The sequence below is a fragment of the Phalacrocorax aristotelis genome, chromosome 8 (genome assembly GCF_949628215.1).
Source record: "Phalacrocorax aristotelis chromosome 8, bGulAri2.1, whole genome shotgun sequence".
NCBI classification, from domain to species: Eukaryota; Metazoa; Chordata; class Aves; order Suliformes; family Phalacrocoracidae; genus Phalacrocorax; species Phalacrocorax aristotelis.
The window spans coordinates 843,278-870,424 of record NC_134283.1 but is presented as its reverse complement, the minus strand read 5'-3'; the positions used below and the strand labels follow the sequence as shown (position 1 = coordinate 870,424).

The 27,147-nt window shown below is 48.5% G+C and overlaps 1 protein-coding gene and 1 long non-coding RNA gene across 2 annotated transcripts in view; one reads left to right on the top strand and one right to left on the bottom strand.

The window, feature by feature from the left end:
* Positions 1–27,147, top strand: part of ZFHX3 (zinc finger homeobox 3) — a 678,088-nt gene that overhangs the window by 381,069 nt on the left and 269,872 nt on the right. The window lies entirely within an intron of this gene.
* On the bottom strand, positions 3,607–8,712 carry LOC142060805 (uncharacterized). Its single transcript, XR_012661937.1, has 3 exons — positions 8,596–8,712; positions 7,285–7,499; positions 3,607–7,104 (listed from the first exon to the last, which is right to left on the bottom strand). It is a non-coding gene; the product is annotated as an uncharacterized LOC142060805 (long non-coding RNA).

Sequence of the window (27,147 nt, the reverse complement as noted above, 5' to 3'; positions counted from 1 at the left end):
AGATAGTTATGCTCCTCTCTTCCTGTATGCCATGCAGCAAGAGCTCAGTGCAGCTCTTCTAATGACATCCTCAATACTAGCAAAAGATGAATAATAAAAACTGCTGCCATTGGTCCCAGAAGGGCCTTCTAAGGAGGTTTGTTTCGGAATAATGAGTATGGAAATTCTGCATCCGTAATGAACTGCAAGCAGTCTTCCAACTCACTCGTGCCGAAAATTCACACTTGCCTTTCCCATAACTTGTCACTTTTCTTTTATTATTATTGTTCAATATGTAAACAAGGCCAAGAAACTCTTTGTTCCTTTGTGCCTACTTACATTTGTCCATTAATCCCAGTCTCCCCCCACCCCCAAGCACGCAGGATTACACAAAGCAAAAGTCATTAATTTTTATCTCTGACTATCTGTAGGCTTTTTAATGTGGCCTGGCTTGCTTATGCACCACCAATTACATGTCATAAGTGCTTGTAGATGCTGAAGCAGTATCGTAGGCTGATGAATCACTGCCTTCTCCTCTGATTAGTATGCAAGGGGCCGTGCTCTTCTTTGAGCAGCTGGCATGCCAATGAGGATCTGGCTCTGCTGGTCAAGGCATCTGGACATGAATTCAATATGGATTGCTTTAATTAAATGGCTAAGCACACAAGGAGCTAAGAAACAACTCCATCATTGAGTGAAACTTGAAAATAAAGTCGACGTGAGAGCATAGGTAGGAGGAAGTGTTTAAACACCTGTTGTCTCACTGGCGAACCTTCAGGTTCCTTTTCCATTAATGAAGTTCTTGCAAGTGGCTGAAGTTCCTTCCTGATTTATCCTTCAGATAATTCTTATTTCTAAAATTAGATTTATCATTAAAAGTTTGGGAATCGGTGAACTTGATTCCAGTTCTCTGCTTTTTATAGGGATTGATTATTTTTTTTAAATAGTAAGAATATTGCAATTTGTAGAAGTAACTATTTTAAAGGTGGGATCGGGGAGGTGTGAGCTGAACTACTGGAAAGTGGAAAGCAGCAAATCACATGTGGAGCAGGAGAAGATGAGAGAAGGAAAGCATTGCAAAAGACCCCCTGTGCCTGCTTTGAAAGTCTATGAATTGCACCAGTTGAAAAAAATCCTGTAGGTATATTTTCTACAGTCAGGTATCAGTCTTTACAAAATGGAAATACGAAGCCTATTCTTTGCTTTTAGATTTTTCCGGTCAGACACAGCCTTAATTTCTGCTCTACACCTTTCTGTATTGGATACCAAATTGCAGGTCTGATTGAAGCATTGCGTCGTGCTGAAAAATTCTAAGGTTCGGTTGAACTGTTTAGTTTATCGACTAAATAGTATTATGGGCAAAATCGGGACCTCATCTCCGCTCTGCGAAGTTAGCTTCCCGGGCTCCTACCACGTCAGCACCTTATCACCTGTGTTCCTGCAAAGTCATATCGACTCACGCAAAATATTCTATTTACTTTACCTTAAAATGACAGATTCCCTTTGTTGTTTGGAAAACCTCCTACACACGGCGAGCGTGCAGGTGTGGCTGTGCAAATGTGCAGACGCACCTGAAAGGCTCTCTGTCCCGCCTTGGGCTTGCCAGCTGCTGCCATCCTCTCTCCCGCTGTCTGCCCCGCGCCTGCCTACCTCGGCGATGGGCAGGGAAACTCCTCTCCGTGCGGGAGGAGCATGCGCAGCGTTAATGCTCTGCGCTTAGCGAGCAGAGGCAAACTTCACTGATACAGGTATGTGCAGAGCGAAGGGAAACAGCAAATGAACTATGAGGGATTGTTCTTTGATGCCTTTTGGTTGGGAAATCGTGAGGTTTAGCCCAAGCCTACCTCTGGGGTTTTCACGTGCTTAATGATTTCATGCACTTTGTAGTTATTTTGGTCCTCAGGAGGAAACACGAGTGTAGCTGTCATGATGGCTTGATAGACACCAGAAGGGTTTTTCCTCTTTTCTTCCACGTGCAGTTTACCGTCCTTACGAGGCAGTTATAGTTCGGTGCATTTCGGGGAGTGGGACAAAGCTATTGTTTCATCAGTAACAGAGATGAAAGGCACCATCCTCTGCGGCGACACCTGCTCAGATTGAGGGGCCTTCCCACCCTCCGCGCTGGGAGCGTTCAGCACGGCCTCCACGGCCATCTATGGAGCACTGACCAGCGTCGCGGTAAGGCTGTAGCGAGCCTTATTGCCAGCCTCGTTCTGCGAGGCAGAGCCCGGCGACAGGCGGCTCGAGGGCGAGGGATGCCGGAGCTGCCCAGAAGTCACCCCCCAATTTTAGAGATCTTGAGAAGGTAGGAAAGGGCTGCAGACAAATGAAGGGCAACATGCTGAGACTGTAGCTGCGACAAGAACAGGGAAAATGAATGCTGCTTCGTGTTATGGGCTTCATGCCATTATGGGTTTTGTTTAACTATTTGGTGATAAAAGTAAACGTTAGCAGGTTGTGCTTGGTGCCTCCAAATTGCTGGTGCTCCAAACCACTGCATTATCTAGCCATGGTTTTAAGCAAAAAATTTGTACTGAAGTTGGTGAGCAAGAAAGGTACCAGGCTACTGCCTTCTCTAGAAAGTAATAAAAGGAAGCTGGCAACATTAAAATAGACTCTCTAGTAAAGGTATTTTTTCTCATGTTTTATATTTCTAAGAGACTTTCTCGTGTCTGTTGTGTAACGTACATGCTCATAAACCAAGGAGATTCATCCTGTCCTTCATCTAAATGAGGGACAATGGGATGATGAGTTCCCCAGCAGTATCACAATTTTCTGTGCTATCAGGAGGAGGTCTTTAAATCTGTTAAAATTAAAAGAATTGCAGAAAACACACCAATAACATTGCAATGAGGATATATTTTTGCAATCTTGGGTGTTCATTCTGCCTAAATAGATGTTGCACAATTTACCATTTGCTAGCTGTTTAGGATTTTAATGTAAATGACAAACTACATGATTGCGTCTCACCGCTGTAGCAGCTATTTCTTAAGTTTTATTTTTAACACAATTAGTTTTGTGTTAAAATAGGTTCTCCAGGGACTTCCCCCGCCTTTCCCCACTTATTTTTTGCCAGTGCTCGCTGGAGGTCAGTTCCTAAAGAGTTCGGTGCCCTCTGGAGCATGTTACTGATGTATGGAAAGTATCCTTTAGCTTATAAAGGCAGATTTTATATCAAAGCAAAATGCGGTTTATCATCTGTGTAGCTGTCATTCATCTCAGATACAGATCTAAAACTCTGTTTATCCCCCTCACTTTTCCACTGCCCACCAAAACTCCCGTCCTTAGCTTTGTTCTGCTCTTCCTTCCTGCCGTACACCAGTATCTGTCCCAGCTCCCGCTGCAGAGAGGCTTGTGCAGCAGACAGGATACTATACTTAGTGCAACCCAGTTTACTCTCATCATTTTAATAGTGGACCTAAGGTATGTTGCCATGTGAACAAGTCATCATGTCACCATGGCAACCAGCCGGATTGCAGCACCGCTCCGAGGAGTGGACTTTTTTTTCCCCTTTTTTTCTAGTCAGTGCTTTTTCTTTTGTTAAATTTGCTGAAGGGCTCACAATAGGAGGATTCAGGCTGCTTTATCAAGCAGCTTTTCATTTAAACCTGTAAGTTGTTGTATAAACAGAAAGGCCAGCATGCCACTAGATTCACTTTCAAGGCAGACTTGATGAGGGCTTTGAACCAGGACCCCAGTGTGTTTTGCAGCTTGATCAGAACAGAGACGATTACATGTCTTGGCACCTTTCAGACTCTTCTCCACACTTCTCCTCTGCTGCCCGCAGTAGGGATCCCAGACACTCAGACTCGGATTGGGTGACCTGCGGATAGCCCTTTGCTTCTGCTTTGAGCCTTTTTTGCTTTTGGAGGTCTCGGTAGGCCAAAATTAGACACACTGAGAGGTTCGGCTTTATTTATTTTTTTTTTTTCCTCCTCCTCCATCCCACGTAACATAGGCAGCTTCCAACACCAAGCAGTGGGGGCAGAGGAGGAACGTGAAAAGACAAATGATTCAGGCACTCAGACACCAGAGCAGCGAGAGCCATGCGTGTGCATCGGTACGTGGAGGGACGGTAACAGAACTCGTAGTACTTTTAAGACGACCGTGGAAAAATATGCAAATAAAATACAGCTATTAAGCCTGAACTGTAAAACATTATTTTATACATTTAATTCCAGTAATGCAACTCTTTTCCCTGAAACTGTGTGAGAAGGTATAGGCTGGGATAGTGGAGATCATTCACAGCCACTTTACAGGTACAGGTTTTTATATCCGCAGTTTATATATGCACGTGCTGCTGGCGTGGTATAAAGAGCTCTTAAGAACAGAGCGTCTTCTATAGAATTTCCGGAGCTTAAGTAGCAGCCTGCAGGATGGCTGCAGAGATTTTGATCTGCTGCAACTACAATTGCGTAACCTCAGTGGACCCTTCGGCCTGTACGGGTCTGTTTCCAGTACGGCCCTCTCCTGCTTGATTCATTCGCGTGGCAGCAAGCGAGTAATATCAGAAATCAAGCAGGAGAAAGGACTAACCCAGGAATGCACGAGGAAGAGAACCGCTGAGCCAGGAACCAGCGCTGGTGGCTAGTCTTGACGTGCCAGCGCAAGCCAGAGGTCAGCCATCTCGTGCGGGGGGATTTTTTTCACTCTGTGGATGAAGAAGAGGGAGAAGGAAGGCGTAGGTGTTGCCTGGATGGTGGTGTGGTCCTCTCGGGATCACAAACAGAAATGCAGCGACATGCAGCTTTGGGCGCAGAGGATTACACAGTTATGACACGATTATCGCTTCAGTGCTGGCCTATAACGCATCAGCAGCAGCCACACAGAAGTCGTAGCACCATCCTTCCGTGTCTGCAGGGACGTTGCTGCATTTGTGGCGTCCACAACCAGGCAGGGCACGCTCTCGGTACAGCGCTCGTACGGCTCGCGCGCTCAGCAGCCACGCTTACCAGCCCTCTTTAGGCGAGCGGGCATTGATAGATGTACAGCGCAGGGTGGGCTCGTGCTCCTGTAGTACTCATACTCATTTAGGCAGGCAATTGGTAAGGTGAATCACCCTCCATAGGCAGCAGGGATCATTTCTTCTTTGTGCATAAAATTACAGCAAACAAGCCTCAAATAACACAGGACACTTTCATAATTGATTTATGCGAGGACTCTGAAAGTTCTATTACCTTTTGTTTAGCTCAGGGGGCCTGACTCTGTGCAATCCATTGCTGAAACTAATTACAAGATATAATTAAACTGTGACACGAAGATATTATACCGTTAGTTTACTAATGACACCGCGAAGCTGTACCACCAGCACAGGACAGTGATTATGCTTCATTCATTATTTATCCGTTTGCTAAATGAGACGCTGACATTTTCAAAAATTACTTTGAGGTTTCTTAATTGTCGGCAGCAGGATGGACTAGAAGGAGCTCTCCTTCCTCTTAGTTACTTATCTAAACCTCAGATGTATTATTAGCAAAAAATAAATAATAAATAAAATACAACACTCAGCCTTTCTGGCCATTGTTCTGTCTGAGCCTGGGAAGTCGCTTCTGAGCACTGATGTCGAGTGATGAATAAGAAGCGTCTCCAGGTAAAACGTCTCCTGTAGCATTTTGTGCCGTAACCCGGGTAAGCTGGGGTACTTTGTATGAGGGTAACGCCAGGTTCTGAGTGCTTCGGTGCCAGCTGGGGAAGGCTGCCCCACTTCTTCCTCCAGGCAGCTTAAGGAATCTATTTGCATCATTGTTGCTGTAATAACTTTTCGGACTTTATCGATCAGTAGAAGATTTGTCCATTAGTATTACTGAAATAGAATTATTTACCTTAAAAAAGCCCCATTCCACAGAAGTACTCTAACTGGCACAAAGTAGACTAGGCGCTACCCGTGGGTTGGCGATTTGTGTGGGTGCCCTCTCTTCCCTCTGTTTTGGTGTCGAACCGTTCGCGTGCAGTCCAGTAAAGCTCAGCGCTGCGGTGCGAAGCCGACCCACCGGCCAAGGAAGCCTAGCTCCTGCTCTGAAGGTTCACCAGCTGCTAAAGCAAGCCTCACCCTGAGGCCAGAGGTGAAACATGCGTTATCTTTGTCCTTACTCTTAGGAGAGGATTGCTGCAGACAGGGTTTGTTTACAACCACCACGTCTCTGTGTAGCAACCTTGTTTTCCTGCCCTCTGATTAAGGTAGGAGTTTGGCTTATTGTACTCTCAAAAAAAAAAAAAAAGCATTTACCAGCTTCGTTATGGCAAATCGTGGTGGTCCCTGTTAATCCATAGCAGCTTCTCTCTTTCCCCTACTCTGCCTCTCAACCGCTCCCTGTTCCTTGGATTCGGAGAGCCTAGAAGGTACGGTTGGCCCTCTGTGGCCACTAACCTCTCGGTAACCTCCCCAGCAATGCAGCCTGCTTGTTTTCATCAGAGGCACCACTGGACAGCTTAAGACAAGGTTTAATTTCTTCTGAGTGTAATGGCATCCGGCATCTATAATTATGCTATTTTCTCTCCTGTGCTGATTAAATACGATTTACCCGGAGAACTAAATGATGAATATTTGAGTGGAGTGTGTTGAACCAATAGCTGGTAAAATAGTCATAATAAATAAACTTGTAAGAGGGGAAGGAAGAGGGACGTACGAGGGAGGGAACATTAGCAGGTGCAAGAAAAAAGAAAGCGAGATTAACACTGAAGGCAGGAGAACATTTCTAGTGCTTTGTCTAAAGAAAAAGGCACAAGTCCCAGGTTTGGATTTTGCCCGCTGTCTTCCAGGAAGAAGGATTTTTCAGTCTTTTTACCCCCTCTAAATTAGTTTAGGAATTGCTCTGATTTGATTATGTATGAGAGTGATTAACTTCCGTATGTTGCCTATTTTAACCCCGAAAGTTAAATGGGCGGTGGGAGGCGAGGCCTGTGCCCTCTCCAGCAGACAGTGGTGTTGCGGGGCCGGCTCTCCCCCGAACCAGGAGCTGGGTCAGGGCTGGCAGCTGTGCACCCTCTTGACGCTGGCCGGTGGGCGAGAGGGTGCCACGTCTGCGTGACAGCAGCATTTCTCTGTTTTATACCAGTCCTCAGTCTCTATTGAGAGAGATTGAGACGGATAGTGGGGTTGCAGGTCAGCTCTTTGCTTTTTCTAAACTGGAATCAAACAGCAGTTCAGAAACAAATGAGTTTGAAGGAAACGGTTTCCCAGAGCCTTATTTACCCAATAAGCAGTAAATGTTTAACGATCTCTAAGTGTGCTTCAGAGGAACCCTGTGATTACAATTGTTTAAAGAAAATGGTAGGAAAGAGATTAAGAAGACATTAGATGAGTACCTGGTGCTTCATGGACTCCAAAAAGCACCCAGAAGGTGCAAAGCTGCTTATTTTGCTGAAGTGGCACTTACTGCAGCACATTCACCTCCTAGATCTAGGTGACAGATAAATGCCGGCTTGCTCCAGAAAAGCTCCCGCGTAGTTCTGGTAACTGCTGACAGCCCGATCTTCCCACAGATGATGGTGTCCTCATTTCCGATTAGATTTAGGCCATTCTGGTGGGGTCCAAGAGCCGAGACAGGGATACTGAGACTGCCAGCCCGAGCCTGAGAGTCCTCGGCATCAGCCGAGGTTTCTCCCTCTGCAGAAGTTACTTCAAGGACTAACCGAGAGGGGCTCAAAGAGTTTGTTTAAATACAGAACACAGAGCCCCACGCAGAGCCCGAGCCTTTGAGATGAGGAATGTGGGCTCCTTATACAGTGGTTTTGAAATGTCGCTGAGCATGTGTGGAAGGGCAGAGTGACTTTTTTAGGTCTTTGTATAATTCTCCTCTCAGCACATTCTTGTGTGTATTTTTAAGCTAGGTATTATGCTCCACTATATAATAACACGCGCGCACACACACACACAAAGTATTCCTTAAATAGCTGCAAAAAATGGGAAATAAATTAGCAATAATGTTTCCAAAACATAACCTTTTTTGAGTGTGACTGTGCATATTTCTTCTCTTTGCCCTCCTTCCCTTGAGGTTGTGTACCTCCTACACGCTGCGTATACCTTTTCCACCCTTTTTTTTCCATTATCTACTTTCTCCTGAAGATCTTCTGGATTTGGAGCATATTTTCCCTTTCAGAATTTAAGTTGTTCTTATTCCTGCAGTCCTGTACCTCAGGAGGAGTTAGGCTTTGCTATGAGCCTCTTGGTCCCAAGTCCCAGGGAGCGGGAAAATTAGTGAGGATGCAGATGACTGCAAATTGATCGAGACCTTACAACCAGTTTGCTATTAGATTAACATGGCCCATCCTTTCAATCTAGGATGCCAGGATACTAGATGCTTAGGTGTAATTGATTCTGCCTGTGGGTAGGAGGATCAATTTAGTGACTTTCTGAGGTCCTCTCCAGCCCTGTTTTCTATTATTCTAATCACAGACATTCTAATCATAGATTTCTGGGATCTGTAAGTGAGCCAGATGCAGATATAGCTTGAAAAGTATTAGTCAAACACCTCTTTCCCAAATAAAAACTTGGGAGACCTGGGAGAAATCGAGTCCATCTTGGCTTACATATTTCTTTGAATTAAAAAACAAATTGCAATTTCGTAATTCCCAGTCTTAGTATCGACCACCGTATGAGAAAATCTAGACTCTTACCTAAGTGTGAATGGAAGAGAGTTGTACGGCTACATCAGATCTGGCAATCGAGGGTCTGGCTTGAGCAAACGCTGCTTGCGTGTTCCTGCCATGGGTCCCTCAGCCAGTTGTGCTCAGTGCCTCTGATATTTCTCCTGGGTTTTTATTACCGTTGTAGGAATAGCATGCTTTAGCATTTTTTTTCTAGCTCTCTCCTCTCTCTCTACCCCCGCAGTGAACTGCAAGGCTCTAAATATAGGTCACCCCAGGCAATTAGGGAAGAGTTGCTGTTTTTGAAAGATATTCAGCAGGCAGGAAGCCCAGTTTCCAAATGAGTTATCAGGTGATATGATGTTTGGCCTCAGCCAGAGTGATTGACAGGGGGCCCGCATGTTCACAGATACATTATTTAAACATGGTGAGATATAAGAGATCTTCTGCACTAATTACTTCGAAGGCTGTATTAATCACAAGACACTTTAATACTCAATCAATACTTGCATTTGTCAATGACCTTGTAAATCTCCTCCACTTTAACTCTGCTGTGAGGCAAAAGCAGTTGCTCAACATCTTTGGGGAACAAAAGATCTGGGGTGACTTGTTTCGTACAACTGTTGCTCAGTAATATATATCTAGCAAAATCTTGATACCAGTGTTTAAAGCTCCGTTGCAAAGGTGGCAACAGGAAAAGGAGAGGCGTTGAGGCAAACGGGTAGCTGTATTCTAACTACAGCGTCATCATTTTTGATGTGAATCGGGAAGCAGATGTGCTGAAGGGGACATTTCGTGTGGCGTCGATAAATTCTGACTTCACTTGCAGACTGGACAGTGGTGACTTAACGGTGGAATAGTGATGCCTTTAACATACTATATGTGTGCTGGTTTTGCCTGGGATAGAGTTTATTTTCTTTACCATAGCTAGAATGGAGCTGTGTTTTGGATTTGTGCTGGAAACAGTGTTGATAATCCAGGGATGGTTTCGTCCCTGCTGAGTAGGGCTTGCACAGAGCCAAGGCCTTTCCTGCCCCTCACCCCACCCCACCAGCGAGGGGGTTGGGGGCACACGGGCAGGACAGTGACCCCCACTGCCCCCAGGGCTGTCCCACACCACACGGCCTCATGCCCAGCACACGGAGCCGGGGGAGGAGGAGGAAGGGGGGACGCTGGCAGGGATGGCGTTTGCCTTCCCCAGGCACCGTTAGGCGTGATGGAGCCCTGCTGCCCTGGGGATGGCTGAGCCCCGCTGCCCGTGGGGAGGAGGGGATGGGTTCCTTGGCTTGCTCTGCCTCTATGCACGGCTTTTGCGTTCCCTGTTAGACTGTCTTTGTCTCACGCCACGAGTTTTCTCGCTTTTACTCTTCTGATTGTCTCCCCCGTCCCACCAGCAGGAGGGCGAGCGAGCGGCTGCGTGGGGCTGAGCTGCCGGCTGGGGTTAAACCACGACAGTGTTATAACTGGCATGTGCATATTAATGTGAAGATACTGGTGTGCTCGTCCTAATACTGTCTAGGTATAAGGGATGCGAAACTTTGTAATTTCATCAGAGTAAAGGAGGAAAGAAAAATAATGTCTTCAAATTAAGAGAAGATTGCACTGCAGCCCAGGCAGCATTCAGAAGTGGAACAGAGTTGTTTTTACGTAAGGCACTGAGCTAGAAGAGGGAAAGTGAGAGGAAAAAAATTGTGCACTGTGAACTCCTGTCCGGTTGGAACTGTTTATCTGTCTGTAGAGTTTTTCCAGCTGTTATACTGTTGTTTGAGCAGATATTTCTCATATTCCCAAGTCAATTGTACAACTAATAATATTTTACCTGCCTGGGTTTTTTTAAGTATTTTGTAGTCCTAAGGGTAGTTTACTCGATTGCTTATGTGTGGTAACCAGAAAGCGAAGCAGGGATTCCTCAGACGGGTCGCAGAACCGCCGAGGCTGGAGGGCACCTCTGGAGACTGCCTCATCCAGCCCATAAGTCCATATCTGCCTTGCGCTGGTGAGCCCAGAACTGGACCCAGTGCCCCAGATGTGGCCTCACCAGTGCTGAGGGGACGGATTATCTCCCTCCACCCTCCAATGTTCCTCTTAATGCCGCCTGGGATGCTGCTCATGGCCAGCCTGGGGCCCACCAGGAAGGCCGGGTCCTTCTCTGCAGCTCAGACCCTGGCGTGTACTGGTGCCTGGCCTCGCTCCTCCCCGGGTGCCGCACTGGGCTTTCCCCTTTGCTAAATTTCAGGATTCCTGTTGGCCCCACTGAGGTCCCTCTGGATGGCAGCACAACCCTCTGCTGCGTGGGCTGCTGCTCGTGGTTTTGCGTCACCCGCCGCGGCGTGCCGAAGGCGCGCTCTGGCAGTGCGTGTCCAGCTCGTCGGTGAAGCTCCTCGCCGCCACTGGCCCCGCGCTGACCCCAGGGGCGCGCTGCACACTCTTGCTCGCAAGCCAAAGGAACGTTACTGGATTCTTACGCCAATTGCAAATTCTTTTTTCGTGGGATTCCTGTTGGTAATTGTTGCAGCGTTCTTCCTTTCGCGCTCTAACCTTGATATCAGATCTGCAGTGCAAGAGTCGCAAATTTTTAGGCCATTTCATTAGTCTTTCTATATGACCTTTTCATCTGTAGCGAGAAAGGATTTTTCATTAAAAAACCCCTTCCTTTGCTGGGGTCAGTACTTTATTTCCCCGTCTGTGGCACGGCCGTTTGGGATGGCACACATGCCCATGTCCCCGTGTCTTCCGGTTCTACGTGAGTTGTGCTCTTTATAGCAATTTTATCTTTACGCTCCTTTCTGTGGAATCCTCCTGCACAAGTCTTATCTGCAGCGTACAAAAATTGCCTTCTTCCTATTCCAAATTGCCCCTGCCTGTAGTCACTGCTGTCATCTCTGAAGCTGCTCAGCTGCAGAGAGAGGTGAGTTTAGTGCTTTCCCTCTGCTCTCAGGCCATTTTTCCTATGCTTCTTTTTTATTATTTTATTTTATTTGTGGTCCCTGTCATTCTGCCGGGGCAAAGGGGTAAAGAGATTTGACACTAAGTGCGGGGAAACGCTGTATCTGGAATCTATCTTCCAGACGGCAAAAGAATAAAAATTCATGGCAGGACAGCCGCTGCTGACACGTTCCCAAAGACATATTGCAGGTAGCATTATTTATTGTGGCACGGAGTTCATAGAAGTGCTACCTCAAAGCACCCTGAGAGATCCTAAAAAGCCCATCTCCCATCAGGTACGGCAGATTTATGGCGGCTGCCGGCGGAGGGGGTCAGGCAGCGCAGCGCAGGAGGCAGCTCCTCCCGGGAAGCCTGGCTGCTCTCCGAACGGATGCGGCGCAGGGCGATTGGCTCGGAGGAGGGCTTGAGCCTGTAATGTTGACCATAAAATTGCAGTGACACGCTGCCTTAGATAAGGAGCGCTGGAGGGAGGGGACAGGGTGGTTTCTGGGAGCAGAAGCACTGGGGGCGAGCACACACACTCATATTTTAGGTTAATGCGGGAGAGGGAGCGGTGGGGGTGGGGACGGGGACAGATTGATGGTCTCACAAGGGAGCGATGCACTCCTGCGCTGGAGGCTGATCTCAGCCCACAGCAACGCGCCACGGCTGAGGCCGGCCGAGCTGACCTCCCCCCATCCAAGGCGGGGAAGGACGAGGCTGTCCCACTCGCGGCCCTGGGCAGGTGGCTAACGGGCTCGCCAGCGGCCGCGTTAAAATACTGCGGCCCCACCATGCCGCCCCGCTAGCCAGCCTAAGGCCGAAGGCCTGCAGGGTCAGGGTGGGCTGACAGCACAGCTTCTGCCACAGATTCTGGGGCAAAAGAGCAGGTTCCTGTGAATCAGCCTCCCACTGAGTGGACAAACTGCAGGCATGTGCGTTTGGCTGTACAGGTCTGGCACTATGCAAGGCAACCACCCGCTTCATGGGTCACGTTTGCAGTCTCAGGCAGGGCAGGCATGTTCCTGACCCATTGCCACCATGTCCACTGTTACGTCCTTTCGGCAAGTAATTGGTTCAAATACAAAATTGCTAGATTTTCCTAAAACGGAGCAAGTCTGAAGCAGTTCTGAAGCTCTGAGCTGAAGTTCAGAGCTCATGCTCCAGCAATCCTGCATGACCAGGCCACAGGGTACAGACATGTTCTAGGGCAGGGATTTAAACTTCAGTTATGGTAACTAAATTTTAGCATCTGGTGGACCAAAGACCGTTCTGAAACGCGGGGAGGAGTTCTGTGAGCGTCTTTGGCAGTATGCGCTTTCACATCATCTTTAGTTTTAGTTGTTGGACATCAGGAGATATGAATATGACTAGTTGGGGGAAATGAAATAATAGAAGCGTTCAGGTAATAAATGGGGCATATATTCAGGAAGATATGTATAAGACAGCATCTTGCTAGACTTATATTGTGCTGTAACTGCTTAGCTGCTCTATTGAGAAGTATTGACAACTTTCCCCCCCCCCAGTGTAAATTCACTTGAGAAAAATCAGAAAGCTAAATACAAAAGAAATAGTCCCTTATAGAGGCTTGTGGCTGAAAATTACCTTGAGGCATTTTTCTGCATGTTACTTGAATATTCTGCTCTTATACACCTCTGTTGTCTCATTGCTCTTCTCTCACCGTGGGTGAAATTTGGATTGTAAAGAGTTCATCTGCTTTCACAGAATGACACTGGAAGTCCCACGGACGGTCAATGATGCTTCCTGGGCAGTGAAGCAAACTGTGACTCTGTGACTGTGGGCTCAAGGAGCGAGTTGGAGAGCAGTTATTCACTGAGAAGAAACCTTATGCTTGGCTGTAAACTCCAGAAACCTTGGAAACTTCAGAGGTCTTTAAAGACCTCTCTCAAACTATGCAAATTCATTACCAGTGCCTCATTAAGCCTCGAAGGCTTTCTGAACATTGCTTCCCCCTTCTTCTCCTCTGTAGTGCCTATTTTCTCACCTGTGACAATTTAAAGACAAAGAAAAATTCATGTCTGCAGCTTTCAGAGTCCTAACGCAGCAACCAAATCAAAAGCGAGAGCAATAGGGAGCAACAAGTCCTCAACTCATAAAACCACAGAAAATTATATGATGTTAGCTAAGCTAAAAATGAGCTTGCTCTTTGAGGGCTGGTCCTAACCCTGCCTCTACCCATCAAAAATAGATGCTTCTTGCCGCATTCCCAGATCAAAGAGGATTTGGATTTCTTAAGACAGAGGTACTTGTTAGCAGTGACACAGGACCTGCATCTCTTGTCATCAGAGGTTTGTGGGGCCTCTTTGGCGATGGTATGAGCCAAACAGTTTTCCATGTCTTCTCCCTCTCCTTTCACACTGTGACAAACCTTGTTCGCAGATAAAGGATTCCGCTCCTTGCCTTTGCACCTCGCCCATGCCTCCTGCCTTTCCTGGTGTTTGTCGCTGACGGGGTTGCTCCCTTTCAAGCTCCAGAGCCAAAATATGTCACCCAGCTGCATCGGAGGCCTGGAAAACGCTGGCGGCCGTGCCCCACTCAGCGTGACGGTGTGGACGCGGTGTGGACCGGGTGGTCCCTCGCCCGCCGCCTCTCAGCACCTCCCCGGTGTGGCACAGTGGATGCGCGAGGCCAGCTCCTGCCGGTGCAGGAGGGGAGGACGCTACCAGTGCATGTTTCCAGTGCCTGCTTTTCTTCCAGTCCAGCTGGAGGTTATCAGGGCCAGAGGCTGCTTTCCAGCTTCATAAACCTCTTGCGCTATTCGGAGTCATGATTCTCCTATTCAGCCGTCTGTGCTTTTCCTTGGGACGGCTAATCCCTCAGCGTGACTAGTGGAAGCTGCGGTATTGATTTCTGTCTCTCTCTAAACCTCAGTTGTGTTCAACGCTTGTTAGACATCTGAAGGAATATCCATTGGGCTCCGGGGGCAGTCGGGGAGCGGAGCGCAGTCAGCTGTGCCGGGAGACGTTCACCTCGGGTTTGGGGGCAAGCCAACGGGAAGGACTAGGAGGCATCAGGAAGGGGGCAGGTGAGATCTCTAACACCTAGTAAAACTCTTGGAAGATTTAGAGTAGCACGACACTGCCAGATCACTCTAATCACGGGTAAAGTAGCAATTTTATGTCTTTGGCTCAGAGGATTTGATGGTCCATCTGAGGACACACCAGGGTCCTCTGAGAAAGGAGACTATGTTTGGTGCAGCGGATGATCTCTCACGCTCTACACGTGTGAACATGCAGGTGAAGGGGGACCGAGTGTTGTGGGCCTTTTCTTCCATTTACCACCTGTTTGTCACCGTAAGTCGCAAGAAGCCTCTGAATTCAAGGGCCCCTGTTGGTAGGACACACTTGGCTCTTTGGAAACGCTTTGGGGCTGGATCAGTTGGATTTCCAGGCTTCAGCGTCTGTCGTCCCGCCCACCGTCGCACTCCACCACGTACCCTGTCCCCGTCCTGACCGTGGCTCTGAAGGGCTCCTTTATGCGGAGGGAGCGTTGGGTGATTAGGGGAGGTTATGCGGCCACTGGAACTGAAGCTCAGAGCCTGGATGAGGGGGCTGAAAGAGGCAAAAAGAAGGATTTAGCATATTTTTAATTAAAATAACAAGCTGGGAGCTGTCACTACATAGATTCCTTTGTATCCTGAGTTCCTTTCCCGCTTTTCATCTTTGACTTTTTAGATGAGACACTCTCAGAGTAGGGATCACATTTTCTTCTGATCTGGAAAATGCCTGGCATGCTTTGAGGGCTAGTATTGTCTATGTAATAATGAAAAAAAGCGGAATTGCAGTGTCGTTGCTGTCTTACGTGAGATTTAGCACTTAAAATAATTGCACCTAGCACTTATATTATACTTTTGGTTGTTCACAAATTAATCCTCCTACCGCTTCTGAGATCAAAATTGGAATGTCCGTCTTGTGAATTAGGAGCAGAGACATGGAGACGTTGACTTTTTCATCCAAAGAAACGGAGGGAATTGGTGGAGCTGCTGTATTACAGTACACTGCCTAAACACAAACCTCATCACTACTGTAAGAAAGTAGTGAATTAAGAAAAACGGTTAATGTGTCACGTACTTATGTTCAATTAGAAATTAGTGGATTAAGTCAGTTTTTGCACTATTAAACATGCAGAGGCTGGTCTACGGTGAACTTACCAGTCAAAATGATGATGATTGTATCACATGGTTCAAAAATTGCTCTAACAGTGACAGAACCCTCGAAAAAAAAAAAGATTTTTTTAAGTGAAGCTTGATCCTCCATCCATGTAATTTAGCATAAAACCTGGAAAAGAAGCAAAGTAAACTGAAGTAATTGCAAAATACAAATTTTAATAGATCTAATGCTCTGGAGGATCCCTGTCAGGGGAGCTGAATTTGAATTTGTTTGTACAGATGAGTCTGAATGGCACGTGAGCGCTGCTACCGGGCTGTCCCACAAGCTCTGTCTTTGTGAGAGGTACTTGCTGTTACAGTACGGAGCGGTGAGAGCTGATGTGTCAATGAGCCTGAAGAAGGCTTCCTCAGTAGTAACCTTCTACTCGCTCATTTTCCCTTTTTTCCCCTCTATTAACAGTCTTGTGTTTTGCGTGTTATTGGCTTGCCTCGCTCCTCAGCTCAGCCATTATGTATATGGGCTGTTGTGTTTGGGAACTTTTCCTTGTCTCCGAAGAGCGCAGCGTGCCGTGGTCTCCAGGCTTGGTGGGCCAGGTGGGAGAGTCTGTGGCTCCAACCTTTGCCATGACTTTAGATTTTTCCCTATTTGTTAAACCCGTACACAAGGTAACTCCTGAGTTGTTCTGGAAATTGCACTCATGGCTAACGCTATTTCCCTGCCCTGATTTCACCTTCTGGAGCACCACGCCGGGGCTCCGTAGGGCCCCTCATTTTCTCCTCGCGGTTTCACTTGGGCCAGACTCAGCCATATGTGTTAGTGAGCGCTACTCTATCAAAGACGCTGCATCTGTTTATATGCCTCATCTTGGCCTCCAGGTTTTATCTTTGCCAAATTCATCATGGTGGGAATCAAAATATCTGCTACGTTTACGGTTGGTGGAAAAAACCTCAATGCCCGGCCAAACAAGGTTCAGCAAACATGATTTAGTTTTTCATGTCATTTTTCTTTCCTTAAACTACTTACGACTACTTGCAAATTCGGTAATCCGTTTTCATGTTCCCTGGACACAGTTCACAGGGTTTTTGACACCCGGATGCGTACCACGCACCCGTGTGAGCACCGCCAATGTATGTTTCTGATCGCAGCGCTCTTCGGCATTATATTCTATAGCAGGTGGCTTGGCCAGACTATCCTGGCTTTTCTTTCCTGAAGCTTTCAGATATTAATATCTTCATAGCTCTGACTAGAGTTTTTTTTCTGTTTTAATATTTGTCTAGCACTAACAATCGCCGGGTGTTGCCTTTAATTGTAACATCTGCTCCAGCGGTGGAGGAATAAAAATAGTCTCAGCCATATGCATAGGTCAAAGGGTTGGCTACTTTCTCCTCTAAACTGAGTCCAGGCAACTTATTTCTCCAGAGCTGTTGGTCTAAGCCAGCACTTTTATGCCGGAGATGAAAGGTGAGTGCCAGGCTGCTGGGCTGCCTGGTCTTTCCGTCTCCTTTCCCCATTAGCAACTGGGACTGGAGCACGCAAGTGTAACGGGCTGAGCATGCCTTTGCAGCACCACCTAAAATCACAGGTTTGATTTGCTCGCTTTGATGGTGTGTTCACAGCCATCTTGCCATGACTCTGATCTTCTCTAGCCGCGTGGCCCTTTAAATGCCCCGTTTCAAATAGGAAGGAGAAAGCGATCTGGTGGAGCTCTTCCCATCCTTAGGATCTGCGCTCTTATTAAGGCTTTCCCTTGCTTATATCTATTACTTTCTTCCTTTCTGAAGGAGTCAGCTTGATTCAGTACTTTTGGGACTCGGTGACATTAGTGTATCTGTTTTATGTAACACGGAGTCATTATTAACAGAATCCTAGATCATAAAAAAAGGTATAACGAGAGACAAGGAGGGTTTTTCCCCTTGAAGATAATAGCAGTCGTGCCGGAGAGGAGGAGGGCAGGGGTCAGGGAGCCGCCGCCTGATTGGGCGCTCAGGCGCCGCATTGACATTTCTGCGGTTTCATCAGAAAGTCTAAATAATCCATGTGAAAACTGAGGGTTATTTACAGAAGATATATACGCGCTGCATGAGCCTGCGAGATACCGAAGACATAATCTTGGCTCTTGGTGCCTGCTTTTGTAGCGCGATACCCCTGCTGCTGCTGCTGCTGCTGCTGACGTACGGACATAGCCAGTCCCTCAGCCAATTCACGCGGCTGTGCGGGGGACTGAAGGCACGGGTGGAAAAACCACAAGAACTGGAGGATATGAAAATGAGAGCAATAAATGACTTCAAAGGGAAGGAGGGAGAAAGAGGCAGGTAGCCAGCGTTAGTTAGTTTAGCGCTGCTCCAGGAACAAGCGAGGGGGAAGGTGAGGTAACCTTATCTTAAGATATGCATGTGCTGCAGGCTTCCTCTGGGAGGAGTTTACGGTCTTTTTATTGCGGCGCTGCGTCCCTCTGCCACCCCACCCTCCGTCCCGACTCTGAGTCATTCCCTGACAAAATCTTTCTATTTTCTGTGTCTCGAGCGTGCGCAGCCCCTAAGCCAGGAGAAGAGATTGGAGCAGAGATTCCCCTTTGCAGAGGGCTCTAACCCAGAGACCTTGCAATGAGAGGGAGCTAAAGTAGCAATGGAGGCTTTGATAGTCTTTTCGTGCTGTCCCCGAGTGCCGGCGTTGGGATCGTCCAGTACTTCTGCTGGCTTCCTTCCTGCCAACCTTCTGCGCCAGAGAAATTACCAGTCAGTCCATGTATTCCTGACTGGCGTTTAATATTTTTTTCTACCTTGAATTTTTAAACTGTTACTTACTTAGAGGTAGCTGAAATGCCTAATGTGCGTTTTAGATCTCTGTTTTAATATTTTTGCATTTGTTAGGGTATTGGTTTTGGTTTATATAAATTGACATGTGAGTATCTGGGGAGGGGGAGGACTTGGGATGTTTTCTTTAAGGTTTTATTAAAGAATCACACACTCTTATGATCACATAAAAGAAATAGCAATTATGCTGTGCACAGCATGACAGCTCCTTTTCACCCCTGTTTCAGCAACACATTTACCGATCCATTGTAACGCGCAACGCGAGGTGGCTCGTGGGCTCCAGCGCAGCCCCAGCAGCGACGGCTCCTCCTCCTGGGCCGAGCCCACCACCCAGCTGGTGTGACCCGGGCGGACGCGAGGAAGGAGCCTGCGCCGCCAGGCGCGCGCTCAGGGCCTGCTGGGGTAACATCTCCGCCCAGGGGTCCTGCAAGGGCATGTGAGATTTGTCCTAGCACGCCATGGACCCGCTCTTGAGAGTTCAAACTAGCGTGGGGCCAAAATCCTGAGACATTCCCCGTCTTGAAAGCCCTCAGACTTGACGAGCCGCTCAGAGAGCGGGTGCTCGTAGGCAGGTTCTCGAGTTGGTTGCTCTATTAGGAGCCCCAAACCCACGAACATCCTGCTGTCTTGATGTAGCCAGGGAGACTGAATTTTACTATTAATTTTAAATAAATATTAAATAAAATAAACCTTTCAGCTACTTTAGTTATGTGTCTGTTCCACTGAATGTTTGTCGGCTGAAGTCTTCTGACTTTTGTCCTCTTCCATACACTTAAGAGTTCTCTTTTATATCTGTTTTCTTCATTCTGTTCCTGAAAAGAATGTAGTCACGAGCACAGGAGCTCCCCGGCATCACGGGACCGTGTCGGGAAGGCTGGTATCAGGACACACGTTGTCAGGAAACCCCCTTCCTTGCTGGTTCCTGACATTTTACTGCTGGCTGAGATCTCAGAGTGGTGCCTCTGTTCTTCCTCCCTTCCCTCTCAGCAGTCTTCCTTGCAAGGGAAAGTGTAATGAGTTAATCTTCAGGACACGTGCAGAAACCAGATTTATGACGAAGGAAGAAGGGAGAGCCGTTTCCATGCAGTTTAACTTCCCATAGGAGCCGTAACAAAATGGCTTTGGAGCTCAGTGGCCGGGCCGGGGCATCAGCCCGGCGTCCAGAGGTGCCGCCCTCCGGCTTTGGGCGCAGAAATGGCTGCGGGTATCTGCCAGGTTAACACTACTGTCATGGCCGTGAGCTGAGCCTCCTACATCTCATACTTGACACAGTTTCGTATAGATTATTACAATTAATGTAGTTCATGTTTTCATTTGTATTGTGGTTTCTAACACTTAATGCTTTTCGCCACAGCTGTGAGCATTAGGAATGTTTTTTCGACTGAGGGCTGAGCTTCTTGCGTTATTAGGTGAGTCTGCAAGCAGGAGCTGTAAGGAAGCCACCAAGTAGCACGAGACAAAACCTCTTCAACGCACTCCTGAGTTGCCAACACTAGATCTGGGTAACTTGGTGGAAAGCCCAAGTTTGAAATCCAAGCTTTAGGCCTCAAACCAAACGCTTAGCTGAGTTCGCAAAAGAACGAGCTGACTCTGAAGCAAAGCACATTCAGAGCCATTTGACAATTTAGTTATAAACCCTCCTTTCAATTTGCTTTGAGATTAAACTTGGCCACAAGGTCACAGCCTAGGGGAAAATTTTGGAACAATTTTCAAAGCAGTTAATTTGGACATTTTTCAACTATTTAAATGCAAATACAAATGAATAAATAATTTATGCATTGCTTTAACGGAAAAATATTTTAGTTTAAGAATACACAAATTGTCCCACAATTAGTATGGCTTGTCTACAGAGCAGCTGGCAGTTTGGAAAAGCAAGTTATAAACCTGGGAAAGGGGCCACTTAGCACTCTGTACCTTCTCAGTTGTGTTTACCTTCATATCTGTTGCTTTGACTGGGCTGTTACAGAGTGAATGAAACTGTGACAGTACAATAATACGCACTTTAAAAAAAGATTATAGAACATATTACAAAGTTATTTAAAAATCGTTATTACACCGTAATAAAGTTAAATGATATGTTTATGTAAGGCTTTAATTCCTGAAGAATTCCAAGCTGCGGAGCCAGATCCATCAGCAGGCTAACGTGACAGCGTGATGTTAACTTCAAGAGCCGCGGGCGTGTTTATACCAGCCGGGGCCTTGGCAAAAGGCGTGCCGCGTTACAGCTCCGCCGCGGCGGTGTACCCGTCTGCGAAAGCTCTCAGGTGACGGTCTGAGGGAAGGGAGAGCCGTGTGCGGCCACCGCGGGGCCGGCGGGGCAGCGCCGGGATCCCGGCGCAGCGGGGACGACGCCGGGCGCCTGCGCGCGTCGCCAGCGCTGGGGTTCAGTTCTTCCTCACACGAGCGTTGTGAGTTCGGGTACGCATCGTACTCGTGCATAAAATGCCTACGGCCGGTTGCGATTCTGTTTCCACAATGTAACACGAAGGGAAAGTTCTCCACAAAATGTGTGTGGAAAGCAGAGCGCCTCTCCCTCCATAACCGTGGGTACAGGGTCTCAGGTCGTACATGGAAATCGTTTATTTTCAGAAAAACAGTTTTAAGAAGTTTGCAAAGCTACATTAAATGGACAGAAGGTTGAATGAGAGTGAAGATATTTTAGAAAAATTAGAAAAGTGAAAATGTTGTCTCTGTTTTGTTTAAAAAGTTTTTTTTTCAGAAACAGAATTTTAAAAAAAACCACGGCCCGTAGTCTGAAATGAAAGGTTTTGCTTGCATCAAACAAAATATTCTTATAAAACCAAAAAAATTTTTTTTTTACTTTTCTTTCAGAATAGGAATGTTTCCATTTAATATGAAACTCTTCTTTCAGGCTCCAGGTTTTATGGTCAGTCGTCAAGCCAGAACGCAGCAGTCAGTTTACATCCCTGCGCCCACACATGGTGAGGTTGTACAAACCCTCACAAGGGTCAGCATGACCCAGCGCTGGGGCGAGCCTCCTGCCCTCTGTGCCGTTGTACCGCTCCCTGGACGCCGTCACCTCGGGCGCTCGCGCTGGTCGGTGCTGCAGCAGATTGGGCCCCTTTTCCTTCAGCTGCCAACGGCCACAGCGCGGCCACCGGTCCTTGCGGCCGCACTGCGGTGAAGTACCTCCCCTGTCCTCGTCTCGTCGTGCTCGTTACCTCCTGCAGCATCCCTGTCCCAGCCCTGATCTGGAGCTGAGAGTAAATAGGTTGTTGTGGGGTTTTTTGCACTGTTATTGTACTTGTATACGTAAGAAAACAAAAAAAGAAGCAGTGCTGGTGACGTGCTCGCTTTCTGTGGTACCGACAGGCGTGCGGAGGGCGTAAGCGCCCCGTGAGATGTGTTACCCTGGAAAGGAGCACCAGCTCCTCCTGCCACGGGCGTCCCATCGAGCGGGGGAAAGTCCCTTTGCGCCCTGGCCCGCGCCCCTCGCGCTGGGGGCAACGGGGTAATGTCACTGCGGGCTTGCTCAGCACAGCGGTGGCTTGAGGTGGGCTGCGGCGTGCTTTGCCGGACGGGGGGCATGGGCTCTCCCGCAGTACCTGCTGCTCCTCCTCCGCCAGCCCACGGCGCTGGTCGTGCAGCCGGCGCTCGGGCGGGTCACCCACAGCTGTCCCAGCGCACGGGAAGGAAAACGTAGGCTAACTGATTTAAAACAGCCGTGCCAGAATCCTAACAAGATCATTTAACTTTTAAGGGGGTTGGGAAAACGTTTTTTCATGCATTTTCATTGATTTTCAATATTGTACAAAACCTAGCCATGTAAAGCAATAACACGGAAAAAGATACAATCATTGAAAAACAATTACAGATCAAATGCCCCGTTCTGGAATTCGAATGCACGCCCAGCCCTCCCTCTCTAGCTCAGGCCCCGTTAGCTAGGCGCACTAAGGGATAAAAAACAGGATTTAAAACTTAATAACTAGATGTCCCGCTGCAGTGCCGTACCGGTGGCTTCCCTCCCAAGGTGCCAGCAGCATCTCTTTCCCATGGCAGTCCGTTGCCGTCTGTCGGTCCATCCTCTTTCCAAGCCATCAGAGTATTGTCAGGAAGCGGAGCAGGACGCGACCCAGCGTCTCCCCGATGAGGGACAGCCGTTTGTGGGAGGACTCGTGCAAGCAGAGCAGCATCCTTGTACCTGGCTGCACACCGGTGTGCCTCAGCCTGTATGCAGAGGGTCCGTGTCCCCTTCGCAGTCCCTCACAAAGCAATCCCAGCGCTCGATAAAATGACTTCATTTTGTGAGCGGAGCGAGGCTGTGCACTTAAATCGATGGCATTTCTACGTCTGCGTCGGTTACGTGGGGACACGGGCCCCTGGATGTGCCTGCCTACATAAGCGGTGGAGTATGAACAGCAAAACAAAACAAAAACACCTCTAGGATTACTGAAATGTTATTGTTGTTTTACCAATTGCATAATACAGCTCATCTTTCGTTATGAATTAGTGTAAATAGGAATTAACCTACAATTAAGAAAATAAGTTAAACTGCATTTTGTGAAGCATTATTCTGTCTTTTTTGAGCTGTCTGCTCTCGCGCTGCTAATCTGACAAACGCAGTAATTCACGACATCTTCCACGTGATCCGTGCCAATTACCGAGGTTTTACCTTAGCCCGCAGGCGCGGGCGGCAGCGCCGCTGGGCGCTGCAGGCAGGCCTCGGTTAGGAGAGCTACGTGCCCTTCGCAAGCCAGGCTGCCGAGCCCCTGTCAGATGTCGGCCGTCAGCAGGCGCGTGGGAGTTGCCACCCAAAAACGTGAGGAACGTCACTGCCTTAACGGACAGGGTTTGGGGGCGGCATTTTGGCCTTCGTCACAGCATCCCCGGCTCATACGAGGAGCGATGGTCAGATGATGGTTGAAATCAAGAAGGCAGCAAGGAGCGTGTTTTCCTTGCCCGGCATGGCTGGGGCTGCGGGGGGACGTGCAGCCCCTGGGCACGGGGCTGAGCAGGTCGCTGGAGGACCCCCCTCCCGCTGCTGCTGCTTTGCACGGGGAGAAGAGGCTCTGCTGGGAGCCGCCCGTGTACATGAGTGCCGCTGGATAGCACAGTCCATCAGACACAGGGTGTTCATGGAAGCAGATATATTTTTCTCCGTTTTCATCTCAGGTTTTCAGAACGACATTGCATGTGGTCAGACAAGTGCCGCCTGGGCATAGCCCTGCCCAGAGAATATCGGCTTTGGTCATAGCGCCCAGAGACACGGAGCGGGGTGGGACAGCGGGTGCAGCGTTCAGTTGCGCGCCTTGTCCTGGCTCGTTTGCAGCGTGGGGCGGGAGGGGATGCGCCCCCCACTCCCCTCCTGCTCTGCAGCACTGACGCAGCTCTGCGTTTTCAGCGTCTCGGAGGCAGTGGATTTTTCTAGATTTGCCAGCTAGCCGTGACGGAGCAGGCAGTGCGGCGCCAATCCCTTGCTGAGCATTCACACGCTCGCACCCGTGCTTTAGGCCAAACCGCGTGGCCTCTGCACCCTCCGGTGCCTCTGCGGGAATTTCTGACAAAAAAGGAGAGTCCTTGAGCCCTCCTTTTTGAAACAAAAGCTTACTGAAAGGGTAGGCATGCCCCTGTCTCAGCGGCAGCCGGCTGTAATTCTTGGCAGGGTGTGACATGCCCATCCTCCTGAATTAGTGCAGGGCACGAGGAATTTAGCATGGTGCTAATTGTGATCAGACGGAAACAACCGGCCTCAGTATGTGGGCACGCAGCAGGACAAAACAAGCGCGCACGCCTTTCAGAGCGGTGCCCCGCAGCGCTGCCCGACAGCCCCGCACAAAGGCGGGGAAGGGTGCTGCCCGCATTGCTGCCCTCGGTGGGCAGGCGTCTGGGCAACCGCCCGCGCTCCCCCTCGCCCCGGCTCTTCGCCACGGGCTTTGTTTCCGTGCTGGCGAGGAGGTCTCCAGTCTAAATTAGCGTAGGCATTGTCAGATGCTCTTTATTTGCCATACAGTAACTCAGCTGCTGTAAAATCACGGCAGCTGCTGCGGGAGAAAGCTCCCCGTCGGTCGCAGCCAGGCAAAAGGGATTCCCGTGTCAGCCCCGAGCGCCAGGAGGGGAATGGACGAGGACAGGCAGAGGGGCCAGCCGCATTGCCACCAAGCCCCCTTTCTGGAAAAAGATCATTTTGCGGCGGCGTCAAAGCCACTGCTGCGGGAGGCGAGCGGGGCCCAGCAGTTCGGCTGCACGCAGACCCCCTCCCAGCCTCGGCGCTGGAGGAGGCGCAGCCTCTACCTGCCCCTCGCCCTGCGCCGCAGGGCCGGGGGCCACGGCCTCTGCCCGCCGGGGGGGCACCGGCAGCAGGGCAGCGAGCCGGGCAGAGCAACCTCAGCCGCCCTTTTCCGCCCGAGTCCGGCCCAGGCGGCGAAGGGGGTTTCCTCCACTTCGCAGTCGGATTTGGAGGATGATTCCCCAAGGTGGGAGGTGTTTGCTCCCTGTTATCCCAAAACTGGGGGGAATTCTCCCAGCCGTGGCAGAGCTTTCTTCTTTCATCTAATCTTCTGTCAGAGGACAGAGTCACGTATTCTCCTGTAACTAACCTGGTAGCAGCAGAAGGAAGGTTGTCTCATCTCCAGCACCGCTGTGAAGACTTGAGGGACTCTATTCTCAAAATATCTCCCAAAGTCTGAGTAATTACTCCTATTATGGCCTTTGACCAAAATGGCCAAAATGAGAAGCTTTAGCTTTCTGTTCCTCTGCTCTTCCTCTCAGGATTCCCCAAGGTTGGGGGGTGATAGTCGATGTGCAAAAAAAGAAAAAAAGCAGACTTAGGACTTACCCTTTCCTCTCCCACTAGTCCAAATGGCACCAGTATCAACTCATTCTTCAAGCCAACCCATTTACTAAAGCAAGCAAATATGTGCCTTTAAAAAAGGCAGGTGTAAAATGCCTGGTTAAAACCAGGGTCCTCTTCAGCCAGGGACGTGCCCTGCATTTTATCTCCCAGTCACTGAACTCCATGAGGTTTCTCAGGAACTCTTCTCGGTTAGTTTTAAACTTGACTTTCCTGAAAAACTCTATGTGTTAACTTCATTATCTGCCTGTCACTTCACTATCTCCTCTTTCCAGGTTATTTATGAGTATGCTGAAGAAGTGCAGAATTTCTGCTCCCCTCCCTTGCGAACATTGTGTTTGTACCCTTTTTTTCCCTATCTTTTTATCGGGAATTCACAGGAAGATTAATCCTCCTTACTCCATGACAGTTTAGTTTTCTTAAGAACCTTTAGTGAGGGATGTTCTAGAAAAGCTTTTAGAAAATCTGATTCCACTATATCAGTCCAAATCTCCTGTATTAGCGGGGCTGTTTCCTCCGTCAGACAACTCAGATCTATATGTATAAATTCTTCTCTTGGCTTTGAGACTCATCCCCAAGACGCCGTGTTTACTCATCTCTGCTAATTCAGGTCAGTCCGACAGTTTTCTACCATTTTGCTTCTTCTGGAAATCTGACTTTCTAGTCTGTGATTCCCACGATTGCTCCTAAAGCCTGTTTTAAAGATTTGTCACCTTCCGATCCTGTGATACAAAGGAAGAAAGAAAGTTCAGCAATTTCATATTTGAGCTCTTTTAAAACTGTTGAGGGAGTACTGTCTGCCTCTGGTGATTTGTTGCTCTGGCATATGAACCTTCCTGACCTCCGCCATAGTGAACAGCAGTGCAAAGAATTAATTTAATTTTGCTGCTGGGTCCTTATCTTTCTTAATTCCTCCCTTTACGCCTTGATCATCCATCAGCTGCACTAGGTGACTGACAGGTTTCCTGCTTTTGTGTTTAAGAAGTTTTTATTAGCTCTCGTAACTCTAACGATTGTTCTTCGGGACCTGTTTTGGCTTATCTTATCATGGTTTTGCATTCAGCTTGCTAGATTTATGTCCTTTTCTATTCTCATTGTTTGGAAACAACTTCCATTTTTCTGGAAGTATCTTTTTTTTTTTATTTCAGATAGCTTCCTTTTTCTGTTGTTTGTGTTTAAACCAAGCTTTCAGTCAGTGCCGTTTTCGCCTTTCACCTGCTGTATCTCAGACGCGTTCGTGTCCCGCAGTCGTGTCGTCGTGCACCACTCACCTGCGGGGTAAAGCTCTGTAAGTCAGGGTGAGGAGCAGGCACGGTTACCATCACGCGCGGCTCGTGCCTGGGCTTTGCAGACCGGCAGGCTGCAGTCCCAGCCGCAGCGGGACCCCGTAGCGACACAACCACCAGCCGGCCAGGGTTTCTCTCTCAAGGCCAACCTAGAGTTCTGCGTGCTGCTTCTCCCCGTCAGATGCCATCCAAGGCCGAGGCTGACATTCAAGTGGTCAAATAGGACTCTTAACAGGAAAGAAAATGGTAAAATGCTTTCAAGTGTAGAAGCAGGTAGACAGAGGAGTAACAGACTGGGGAGAGGCAAACAGTATTTCACTAGGCTTCTGTAATTCCTATTCATAAATTCATGACAGCTGCAGAGGTGGGACAGCAACAAGAACCACCGTTGGAGTGGCAGAGTTCCTATCGCGGAGAACCCCTGACAGCAGCGGCATCACTCCTCCCGTGCCAGGCATCCACCTGGGTGCCGGGCTGTGTGCTCAGGGTGACGCTTTTCACTGGGAAGCAGAAGGCGTCTCATGAATCCAACTGTTTCTCCCAACTCCTCATTGTGTTTGTTCTCCTTCCTTACGCATCCGCTCCCTGCCTGCTACGTGAGCAGCAGCACGGAGCTG